This window comes from Aethina tumida, chromosome 5 (assembly GCF_024364675.1).
Source record: "Aethina tumida isolate Nest 87 chromosome 5, icAetTumi1.1, whole genome shotgun sequence".
Lineage (NCBI taxonomy): Eukaryota > Metazoa > Arthropoda > Insecta > Coleoptera > Nitidulidae > Aethina > Aethina tumida.
In genome coordinates this window covers 22,223,505-22,236,937 of record NC_065439.1, presented here as the reverse complement: position 1 = coordinate 22,236,937, position 13,433 = coordinate 22,223,505, and the positions used below count along the sequence as shown (strand labels likewise).

The 13,433-nt window shown below is 28.0% G+C and overlaps 1 protein-coding gene across 5 annotated transcripts in view; it reads right to left on the bottom strand.

Moving 5' to 3' along the window:
• Window positions 1–13,433, bottom strand: part of LOC109600431 (CUGBP Elav-like family member 2) — a 372,127-nt gene that overhangs the window by 88,075 nt on the left and 270,619 nt on the right. The gene's annotated exons all lie outside the window — the stretch shown is intronic.

The following is a 13,433-nucleotide window of genomic DNA, read 5'->3' as shown; positions in this document are numbered from 1 at the left end:
CACAAATAGAATCTTATTTTGATTTGCATTTTATTTGATTTATTTTAATTATTCAATTCTCATAAAAAATTTATTAATGTGAAACTTATTTAAGAAGTATAATTTTGATTATTTATTTAAATTTATCATTCTCTTTTTTAATTTTATTTTTTTTATTTAATTAAAATGAAAAAAACATTTTCTATTTACTTAGAATATATATATCCATTTTTTAAATTTTTAATCAAGTTTTATAACAAATTTGGTCATAAATATTAATTTTCAACATGACACATAAATTTATAAAAATATAAATGAGCCACAATCAGAATCTTATTTTGATTTGCATTTATTTGATTTATTTTAATTATTCAATCCGCATAAAAAAATTATTAATGTGAAACTTATTTAAGAAGTATAATTTTGATTATTTATTTAAATTTATCATTCTCTATTGTAATTTTATTTTTTTTTTAATTATCTTGATCTTTGATTAGAAATTATTTGATTTATTTTAATTTTTTTATTATTATTTCTCTTATATATGAAACGAAATTTTATAGTTTTAATGTAATCGTTAATATTAGTTTAATTATTTAATTTAATTGTTAATTTTAATTTTTTAAATTTTGTACATTAGGATTATTAATTTTATTTTTTTATTAAATTGAATAATTTCAATAAGTTTACTTATTGAACATTCTTGATCATTGATTGATAATTATGTGAATTATTTATTATTTTTTAAATTGTATAAATAAGAATTACTAATTTTAATTTTTTATTAAATAAATTATTACGATAATTTCAAAAGTCTTACTTATCTTCCTATCAAAAAAATTACATTATTTATTTATTTGAATATTTCATTAGAAATATTTAATCATCATTTTTTACTGTTGGTCCTTGTTTTGCAATTTTTTGAATTATTTAAATTATTCAAATTTATAGTTATTTGAAGATTATTTGGGAAGTGTAATTTTTATGTATTTTCATAAAATGTTTATGTTGCAGTTTACATTTGTTTATATTTTTAAAAACTTAAATAATTTAATAATTTTAATAAACATAAGTTTAACATAATTTTATCGTATGGAAATTGATCGTATGGATTTTAATCGTATGGAATTTGATCGTATGAATTTTACGTATGGATTTTGATCGTATGGAATTTGATCAGTAGGTTTTTAGTAATTTTTCACGTTTTTAATGAATTTTTATTAGTAAAATAACTAATTTGAGAAGTATAATTTAATATTCTTCTATTTATTACTTTTTTAGCGATATAAAACTGTTCAAATGAATTTATTCAATGCACTCATTCATCAACTATTCTCATTTCCCATATGATAGTTAAAATCTATTGATACTTCTTTGAACATATTAATCATTTGTGGCTCTCGACAAATGTACCCGAGTTTCTTTTCATTCCAAAATTATCAAGAGAAGTAAAATAGATGTGTTTAATTTTTAATATTTATTGTAAATTCAATACACATATTTTGTACGTTTATTTATATGTTTTCAATAAATGTAATTCCAGTAAATAATTTTTTTAATACCTTTTTTACATACCTTTTAAATATGTATTTAATTGGAACCCGCGAATTACTTCAAATTTTGAAAAATGGCTCGGACTATCAAGGAACTTGGCTATCCCTTTTATAGACTATCAATGTGAACTATTATCAAACTATCGAATAAACTAATGAAATATTTATTATCACACTATTTTTTTATATAATGTAATACATAAATTGAGGCAGTTTACAGCTTAATTAAATTAAACCATCAAGTTAAAAAGCAGGAAAAATCATACGAAGTTAAAACGACATTAAAGCGATTATAGTTATGAATTTACATGGACATCAGTACAGTATCGCGCGTTATTTTACGGATAGCTGACCATAATTCCATTGCAGCTCGCAAAACCATAAAGTGCAAAATTAGCGGCGTGACACTTTCCAAAGAACCGATGCATTTATAATTAAATGCGCGAGGACCGCGTCTCATTAAATTAATATTAATTGGGTTCCAGGTGACATTGTTACGGATTTATGGGCGCGCGTCGCACCATCTGTCCAATTTCATATAAATCGGTTTATTTCGCGGAATGGATGGGACCGGTGCCGGACGGCGAGCCGATTTATACGATCGACTTTGAAGATATTTCGTCGCGGGCAAAAGCCGCCGCACTCGTGGGACCGTGCTCCAAAAATCGATGTCGGTTCAAACAAATTGCACGTGCTTGTCTGGAGAATTACACCGACAATTTTATTTTATTCTTGTCCGAAATTGAAACGTCAATTACCCGATAATCAATCGAAGTCGACGTGCACCTAATAAACTAGTCACAATTATATATATATATATATATATATATATATATATATATATATATATGGAAATACTGTGAAAGTTACAGCTCTTAATATTAATATTAAAAGGTGCCGCATCGTAAATTTTAATTTCCCGTTTAAATAACACGAGAACGATGTTCTCTTGGATTTTGAAATTTTTTAACTCTCGTTAGAGATAATATTTCAAAATGATCAAAACAGATTTTTATAGAAAATTTAACGCTCTACAAAAAATGTCTCTTACAGTTTTTTGATATATTCATTTTTTCAAAAGTTATTTAACGTTAAAGTTGGATTGATTGAAAATTTTGACATTTTTCTCATTTTCTAACGCAACCATCAACTATGGGAAAATTTTATATGATATTTTTTGTAGAGAATTCAATTTCCTATAATTTATCTCCAAAAAAGTTTTGATATTTTTTACAGATCATAAGTTATCTGCAGAAAACTAAAAAATTTATTAAATAAATGTTATTTTACTGCTTAAAATTAAGCATTTATTTAAATAAATAGATTTTTACTAAAAAAATTGATAGTTTATTATAATCAAAGTAGTATATATCGTTACACAAACAGACTTTTACTACAATTTGGCAATTTTTTTCTGTATTCACTTATAACTATCAATAAGTATTGTAACTGCTCTTCATTTTTCGTGAACACTTATTGTATTGTTCAATCAATGCAACACCACGGTCCTCCACATCATTTACGACCGTTAATTTCGTAAAAAATTGCACACATTCTTCAAAACTTTCATCACTAGCCCAAGAATTTACATCTTGTAGTTGTAAAAGTCTGTTAGTGTAACTACATATACTACTTTGATTATAATAAACAATCAATTTTTTTAGTAAAACAAAAAATGTCATAAAATTTTCCCATAAAGTTGATGGTTGCGTCAGAAAATGAGAAAAATGTCAAAATTTTAAATCAATCCAACTTTAATGTTTTTTATTTCCATCGATAAAAAAGTAATGAATACAAGAACATTAAATTATACTTCTCAAATTAGTTTTATACTAATAAAAATTGATTAAAAACGTGTAAAATTACTAAACACGTAAAGTGACCTAATAACCTATTGATCAAATTCCATATGATCAAAATCCATACGTAAAATCCATACGATCAAATTCCATACGATTAAAATCCATACGATCAATTTCCATACGATAAAATTATTTATGTTTTTAAAAATATAAACAAATGTAAATTACAGAAAACTGCATAATGAATACTAATAAACATTTTACGAAGATTGAATAATTTCTTTTAAATCAAAATAATTTATTTTTTGTTTTGTAACCGTTATTTAATTTAATTAAAAAAAAAAATACATAAAAATTATACTTCCCAAATAATCTTCAAACAACTATAGAATTTGAATAATTTAAATAATTCAAAAAATTACAAAACATGGACCAACAGTAAAAAATTATAATTAAATATTTCAAATGAAACATTCAAATAAATAAATAAATAATGTAACTTTCATGATAGAAGACAAGTAAGACTTTTTGACATTATTATAATATTTTATTTAATAAAAAATTATAAAAAAGGTTTGAATTTTTAAAATAAGTCACATAATTACCAATCAATGATCAAGAATGATGAGTAAGTAAACTTACTGAAATTATTCCATTTAATAAAAAAATAGAATAAAAAATTAAAGTTAAAAAATTAAAATTAACGATTACATTAAAAATATAACATTTTGTTTCAAATATGTGAGAAATAATAATAAAAAAATTAAAATAAATCAAATAATTTCCAATCAAAGATCAAAAATTTAATTAATAATTAAATAAAAAAAAAAAATAAAATTACAACTGAGAATAATAAATTTAAATAAATAATCAAAATTATACTTCTTAAATAAGTTTCATATTAATAAACTTTTTATGAAGATTGAATAATTAAAATAAATCACTTATAATGTGTTAAAAATATTAAAAGTTTAATATTTGTGACCAAATTTGTTATAAAACTTGATTAAAAATTTTAAAAATGGATTTAAAAATGGTATAGTCTAAATAAATAGAAAATGTACAGTTGAGTTGAGGACATACTCACTATTAAATATAGGGATATCTTTAATTTTTCGACATTTTATAAAGTTACATTAACTTGAATATTAACGCATATTTTCATTTTTGTTACTCCCTTCTTTACCATGATTAAATTTTGTAAAGTTTATTACTCAGTTTTTAGCTATAAATGATTAAAATTTAATTTCGATATATTTATTAAATTAAAATTTACAAACAAGTTTGTTTATTTCATTATAACTAGATTAATTATAATGGCAGACTAAATTGAAACACCCACTCATTTATTATTCCCATGTTTTATCTCCCGACGAGTTCAACACCGACATCCTCGATGGGCGGGGGGCGGTTGGCGAATTTTCCTCAAATTTTCACGTTTATCTCGGGACGCGCCCAGGTGATTCATGTCCCGTCGCTAGCCCACCCTCCCAATCGGAAATGTCAGATATAAATCGGACTCCATTGAATATTAACCTTCCCCCCGGTCTGTGCGTGTCGGCAAATTGGGGTGCACTCCTCAATGTCAGTCGGCACGGGCAGGTGGAATGAGCTCTCCCTTAAACGGTCGTTATCTGGGGGAGACAGACACTGACTTCACTTTTGAAGGAAGTGGCCCTTAAATTGGTCCACTACCAGTCTCGGATTCTGGGTTAAAGGAACACAATGAACGAGATTTTTTCGGGGTGGTCTGATGAAGTATTCAATGGGTGTTGTCAGCAGTTTTGGGTTTGCGAAATATTACGACGAATTTCTGGATAATGTATGCCGAGTAATCAGGTTTTCTTATCGAAAAATCAACTAATTACTACACATTCAAACTGTCCGACGTACTAACGATCGCATTTATTGGACGGAACTATTGATGGGGGACGGGTGAAAAATGACCATTATTGGAACGGATGCGAGCGCTCATTAGTAAATTAGTGCAAAGCCACATGTAACTCCGCAACAGTGGTTGACAACTAGAACGGTCTAAATGATAGGTCAATAGATAAGCATGGTTTAAATGGCACGCAGGATCGAACGATACACCAAAAATTTTGCACATTACCCCTCTTATCACTGTTGGACATTGTAATTGCTTTTCCACGAGTGGATTAACAAAATTTTATTGTAAAAATAAATACAAAAGTAATTCTTTAACCCCGTTGCATGGTGAATTAATAGACAATAATTGTCCGAACATTATCGCAGAAGTTGAATAAAGACGGCGCAGTTTTTTGTTGAAGCAGAAACGGAAGTCAGCCGATAATCGAACGTCTCGAATTGCTCAAATGGCTCGGGATGCAACTCAATTTCATGTTCGCATTTTTCAATCAATTTCAATTACCCCCCTGCGCAAACTAAAAAACAGGACAACGAGAATATCCGATCATTCTTAATATTTTTATTGAATTCTCGTTACCTCTCTACATATTTATCCTTTTTCTGACATAATTAATTAATAAATTTGAGCAAATTGTTGCTGTTGGTGACAATATAATGCATGAAAAATGGAGTACATAAAACATGCATTTTCAAACATTGAGTATCGACCAAAGTTCAGAACGTTTCGATGCATATTGCAATAGTAATTACTCAGTTTAATCAAAAGATTAATTTGCTACATTCGAAACGTGATCATTTTATTAATATTCCACATACTTGCATATACATTTATGTTGTTAGTCACACTAATTAATATTTTATTTATGAAAAGAATGTTGAAATTGAAAGAATCGTTCTAAATATAGATAAGAATTGTATTTTAGATGTTTAATAATTACATATTTATTAGTCTTATTATGTCTTTACTTGTGATATATTATTTATTTTAATCTATTATAATAAACGAATATTTGAAATAGTTGATATCGATGGGTCATAGTGTAATGTAAATAAATAAATTAATAGAATAATTGAGTAAATTTATTTTAATAGTTATATTACATTTTTTGCCAAAGTTGTTACAATTTCAGAATAATTCCAATAGTCAGCAACTATTGAATAATTTGGTAACTTTTATTTTACCTTTTTCATCATTAATTAATAATAATCTAAACAAAAAGTTCCTATTTTAGATGTGTCTCGAATAATTTGAATAATTAGAATATGTCGGATAGTTCGAATAGTTAGAAACTGTCAAATAAATTCTTATTTATATCGAAAATTTTGTTGGAAATGGTAAAAAAATACTGTGAAAGTTACAGCTCTTAATATTAATATTAAGAGGTGACGCATCGTAAATTTTAATTTCCCGTTTAAATAACACGGGAACGGTGTTCTTTTGGATTTTGAAATTTTTTAACTCTTGTTAGAGATAATATTTCAACATGAAAATTTAACGCTCTACAAAAAATGTCTCCTACAGTTTTTTGATATATTCATTTTTTCAAAAGTTATTTAACATTAAAGTTGGATTAATTTAAAATTTTGATATGTTTCTCATTTTCTGACGCAACCATCAACTTTATGGAAAAATTTTCTATAACATTTTTTGTAGAGAATTCAATTTCCTATAATTTATCTCCGAAAAAGTTTTTGATATTTTTTACAGATCATAAGTTATATGCAAAAAACTAAAAATTTTATTAAATAAATGTTATTTTACTTCTTAAAATTAAGCATTTGATTTAAATAAATAGATTTTTACTAAAAAAATTGATTGTTTATTATAATCAAAGTAGTATATATCGTTACACTAACAGACTTTTACTACAATTTGGTAATTTTTTTCTGTATTCACTTATAACTAGTCAGCGATTATCGAATAATTTGGTAAGTTTTATTTGATATTTTCTATGATTGGTTAATAGGAATCAAAATAGTTCCAATTTAGGAGTATATCGAATAATTCGAATAACTGAAAACTGTCGAATAATTCGAAATTTCCTTTTCACTATAGAAAATTTGCTTTAAGAGTAATAAATAGCAATATTGATAAGAAATCTTAACACGTCGAGAAATAAATAGTAAACGTCTATTTATGATATAGTCTGACAAATAAATCCAGAAGAACACCGAAAAAAATCTTGAAAGTGATCACCGAAAATGATCCCGTCCTAAAAGCTCGATTACACATCCATTACTGGGAAACATAAAAAAATTACAACACCAAAGCGTTCTTTCATCGGGCCGTAAAAAAAGCCCGACAAAACGAAAAAGAACAATCGTGGAATATAAGAAAGGAGGAAAATTAAAAAGATATGCAAAATTTACATTTTATGGATGTAATTTTATATAAACGGTTCTTTGCGAACTTCTTTTATGACCACTAATTGTCCAATAACGCTTTTTAAATGTAAAAAATGGTTTCATTTACCCATAAATTTTATTCAGAAGTAAATATCTGCGGGGCTGATAAGGTCGGAACGGTTAAGCTGTCTGTGTAATGTTTAAACGACCTGTATTGTATTTTTTATGGGAAATATTAAAAGTGGTGGAAAGCCCGCTCTTTTATATCTGCGATAATTAAACTGTGTGGCTTTAATAAATTATTAATGTTAAAGCCTTTGGGCTATAATTTAAAACGTTAGCTAAATAAAAAACAAAGTAATATTTTTTAATTTAACTTCTAACGTTTCTTAAAGGTTTATTGATTGAAAATATACTTTAACAATGATAAATGTAGTTCGAGATGGATCATAAATTTCCGGTTGACAATCGACTACTACACGAAACGCAAAAAGATCATTTTGAGATCGATGCTAGTACAAAAGTGGTCCCATTTAAAAAGGCAAAGACGGAAATCTCGGAGCGCGTCGGACGCAGGACCTTTTGATTCATCAATATCACTTCTTAATCCAGCATCTAACGGGCAACATCAACCCCGACCATAAAGTGATCTCTCGAACATTTCCGCCGCTAATTCGGAACGGTGAAAAACCCATCCATCTTCCGTTCGACCATTTGTTGAGATTTCTCCCGTTCCGTTCGGCGTTGTCGGGACCCGAGGTGTACAAATGGAAACAAAGAACGGGGACAAGATAAATTAAGTCCTCGAACCGTCGGATTGTTTTGTGTATGAGATACAACCGCCCGATAATTGATTCGATTTTTTTCATTTAACTCCCCACCGTGAGGAAGTTTGATTTATTATGATCTTGATGTCGTCTGCCACGGGAACATTTTATTCGGGACTTATTGTGCGATAAATCTTTCCAAGGGTTAAAGGAGATATCGATCGCGGAACATTTTCAATCAGCTCCGCCGAACTGGGCAAAAACCGGAAACTATCTAAGGCCCCAACTTAATGAGATTATTCCGGTGTCCCACCGTTTTTTTGTCCAGTTGTTAAATTAAACAACTTTCCGGCCATTTTCCCGGCTAACGCTTTTTATCAATTGTTACAATTGGAACAATTTAAATCCTAGCACGTTGTGAAATTTTAAAGGCAATTAGAGCAAAAAAGCCACATTAGCAGTTGCCTTAATAGGGTTGCATAAATAGCGGGGAGCTTTGGTTGGACTTAACTGCAGAAGCTTCGCGCCATCGAAAAACGCATTGAAACCGGGATTTCATTGGTTTATTATTGAGCATCTTTATGTAGTTCTTTGCACAAAGCGCCATTATGCATCGAACGTCTCATATCTTCCGTGCAATATGCATCGGAACATAAAGCGATCCCATAACAACCGGCAAGTAATTTACAACTACTTATACTTGAAAAGGATCGCGGAGTTTTAAATGAGGTCTCCTTCAACGCAACAAAGCAATAACAGATAAGAACGTCTTTATGAAGTTTTATCAGATCCCCTTTTATGGGTACGTTCCGGATGCCAGAAGAGCTAAACAAAAGCGTAAATCACAATACTGATGTTCCATTCCTGTTATTATTTGTTTCAATTTTTATCGTAATTAAGTTTTGGTTTGTTGAATCCATGTTTGGTAACAGAAAACTTGTTTAATAACATTTGTTTTAATGAAAATCTCTTCAAATTCTTAAAATGTTTAGATTTTTATCATTAATCATAGACAAGAGGTTATTATTCCATTTTTAAAATATTTTTGTAAACATTATTTTCATAGAGATTTACAATTCAGTAAAAAAATCAAATTTAATTTTATTTTAAGATCAGGTCAGTGACTTTTAGTTGGGACAAAACTAACTAATAATTTTTAAAATCTTTAAACCTTAAACAAACATTTACAATTTTACATTGTTCCAAGAAAATAACCTATAATTCTGTAAATAAATTTTTCTATTTAAGAAAATAGTAATAACTTTGAAACACCTTCGTAACTGTGTAAACGTTTTGACAAGATGTTTTTAGTTTTTTTGTTATTTGAAATACTATTCATACTCATTTATCATCCCCATTTTTTTAATTTTCGCTAAATGTCAATATACAACGGCAAAATTTTCAAATAAATATACAACGTATACACGTTTTCAGCAAACATTAATTATTATTATTTTTTTGTATTGATCAGATTCTCTAAATTTTTTAATAATACAGGAAACAAGAGACTTATTTAGTTATACATTTTTAGACATCTTTGTATGTTTCTCTCGGTCTTGGTAACGCAGAATTAAACTTTTCTTACAGATTTACTTCGTCCAATGATTAAATAATTATAATTGGCAAAAGAAGTTGTTATAATTATGGCCACTATTGTATGTCGTCTCGTCCAAAGAAAAGGTATGTAATATTTGAAAGATACTATACACGGAGAAAATAAATATTTATTGAGTTTTAGATTTAGGAATGTGCAAATAAAAAATTCAAATTTAATTTCATTTTAAGCCCAGGTCAGTGACTTTTAGTTGGGACAAAACTAAATAATTTTTAAAATCTTTAAACATTAAAAAAACGTTTATAATTTTACACTGTTTCAAGAAATTAACGCACCAAATATAAATCTGTAAATAAATTTTTCTATTTAAGTAAGTAGTATTAACTTTGAAACACCTTCATATATAACTTCTAAAAAGTATGTAAACGTTTTGACAACATGTTTTTTAATTTTCACTAATTGTCAATATACAACGGCAGTATTTTCAAATGAATATACAAAAAGTGTATACGTTTTCAGCTAACATTAATAATAATCAATTATTATTGGTGAGGATCATTAATTTCTTGGAGCAGTGTATTTAAAAATGTCTTTCTTAGTTCAATGTATTAATACATAAAACTTTCAAAATTTATCTAAAATCCTGTAAATAAAAATACATATTTTAACAAAAATTTGGTTAAAAAATATATTGTTAACATTTAAAAAGATACACAGGTTATTATTATAGCAACTATTTAAAATGTCAAATTTGAAAAGATTAAATTTGTTTTATTTAATTTAACTTTAATATTTTGTATTAGTCAGATTCTCTAAATTGTTTAATAATACAGGAAATAAGTGACTTATTTAGTTATTATACATTTTTAGCCATCTCTGTATGCTTTTCTCGGTCTTGGCAACGCAGAATTTCAATTTTTCTTACAGATTTATTTCGTCCAATGATTAAATAATTATAATTGGCGAAAAAAATTGTTATAATTTGGCCACTATTGTATGTCGTCTCCAAAGATTAAATATGTAATATTTGATAAATGCTAGAGAGAAAATTACGGACAAAATAAATATTTATTGAGTTTTAGATTTGTGGAATGTGAAAGATGTGATAAAAATTGTTAATATTTACCCATAAAATATTCGTTATCTTGTCAAAACTGCAAGTTTGAATATTGGCAGTAAACAAGGGTATTAATGTTCACTTCAGACGTCAGTTAATTTCTTTTGTGGCCACTACATCAAACCCAACCCTGCGAACCGAAAGCAAAACAATGCGCAAAGTCCGTAAATTTATAGTATGCATCAGAGAAGTTTATCGCGGCTACTTTTCATTAAAACTTCTTCTTTGATTTCCCGAGCAAAATCCGTCGGAGTTTTATTTGCACCGCGAATGTTTGGTATCAAAACAGCAATTACGGACGGTTCTTAAGACTTCGGCGGTGCGGGGGTGGCGGCGCGAGATGGGGCGGAAAATGTTCTGCGTTGAATGTAACGCAGTTCTTTGTGGACGTAATGAGTGTTAAAATAACATCGGGTAAATGGGAAACGAGACGTTCCGGTCCGACTCCGGGCGCCCCCGAAATGCATTAACTGTACATGCATTTTTTATGGTGCAATTCCAATAAAATAGAGTTTGCGGCTTCGGCATCGGAGACGTCGAGCATCTGGCCCGAATGGTTTTGTGCAGTGAGAACACCGGCGACCGATTGTTGGCGGATTCCGGTGTGGCGCGTCTCCCGGAAATTTCCGTACGAACCGAAAATATAAAAAGCAAATAAATTATTCTGTCGTGTTTCCGTGTTAGCCATAAAACAAACGGCCAGTCGTCAATACAAAGAATCCAATTATATTAATTCGTTTTATTGCTTTTAAATCAACACTTAAATATAACACGCACGGCCAAAGAAAACAAAGTAATTAAATCCGAATTTCATTAATCTAATTAAGTGCCCGCCTGGTTGTGTACTCTATTAAATTTGAATTCGAACATTTCCTGCCGACAATCCACCTACAATGGAATCAATAGAGATTAAACTTAATTCTGTATAAATGAGATATTTCAGCGGGTCATATCAAAATTAAATTAATAATGCCAGTTAATTAATATGTTATCAAGGCGGTAATGGACGAAAATCGACGGGACGGCACAATATTAATAGACAACCCATACATTTTCCTCCACAGGTCCGGAATCTGCCCAATAAGTTCAGAACAAAGAACAATTTTTTCGTCCTCCATTTAATTTTTTACGTTAACGTAAAAAATAATCACGTATAAGAGCCGTAAAAAATGTTTGCACAGTATATTCGTGTCCGAGAAGAACGAAGCTGTCGACTGTAGGATCGTCCTTTTTTTCATATTGGCGTTGATCCTTTCGCATGGAAAATATTCAAATTGCCTGTTGATTTATACATGATTTATACAAATCCGGACGAAATTATCATAAAAATTGAAACAAATTATAATACGAAATGGGATATCAGCCTATTATTGTGATTTAGGTTTTTGTTTCGCTCTCCTCGAGTGAGAACCCCGTGCCCATAAAAAAGGGGGAGATCTGATAAAACTTCATAAAGACGTTCTTATCTGTTATTGCTTTGTCGTGTTGGAGACCTCATTTAAACCGCGGCGATCTTTTTAAAATATATCCGTAGTAAATTACATGTCACTTTATGGTCCATGTATATATATTTTGATTTTATGGGGGTTACTCTTAATATTGTTTTAACATTCTGAATGTACTTCATCCAACATTAACGTTGTGCTTATTTAATCACAAACAGTTTATGTATTTTTGTGCTAATAATGTACACTTTTCTCAGTAGAAATATTAATGTAACATTTATTTAATTACAAACTTGCATCCACCATTTTTTTAACAAACATTTGATTTGGTTTTCTATTTAACGTTGTATTTATTTAATTAAAATATTGAAACTAATGCATTGATAATTTTTATAGAATTTATTTTATTTTTAGGCTGATTAAATACTATATGTATTGTTTTTTAAATTATAAATATACTGTAAATACAACATTGACGTTGTACCTATCTATTTCCTATAAAAACATGAGTTTCATTTGTTTTATAAAAAAAATACAATCTTTAGAAAAGAAATACAAAATATTACAAAATTTGTTTTATTTTTAGCCTAAGGAAATGCTGTTTATATTGTTTTTACAATATAAATACACTATATCAACATTAACGTTATAATATTTTATTTATTAAAAAAATATAACCATTACAAAAATAAATACAAAAAATTACAGAATTTATATAATTTTTAGCTTAAGAAAATACTGTTTATATTGTTTTTACTGTATAAATACACAGTATCAACATTAACGATGCATTTATTTAATTAAAACACTGAAAATTGATTGACCATTTTTAAAGAAGTTAATCTGTTTCTGATTTGTTTATTTAGATATTTATTTTGAGTTTTATTTGTTTTATTAATAAAAATATAATCTTTTCAAAAATGAATACAGAAAAATACAGAATATATTTTACTTTTAGCTTAGGAAATACTGTTTATAT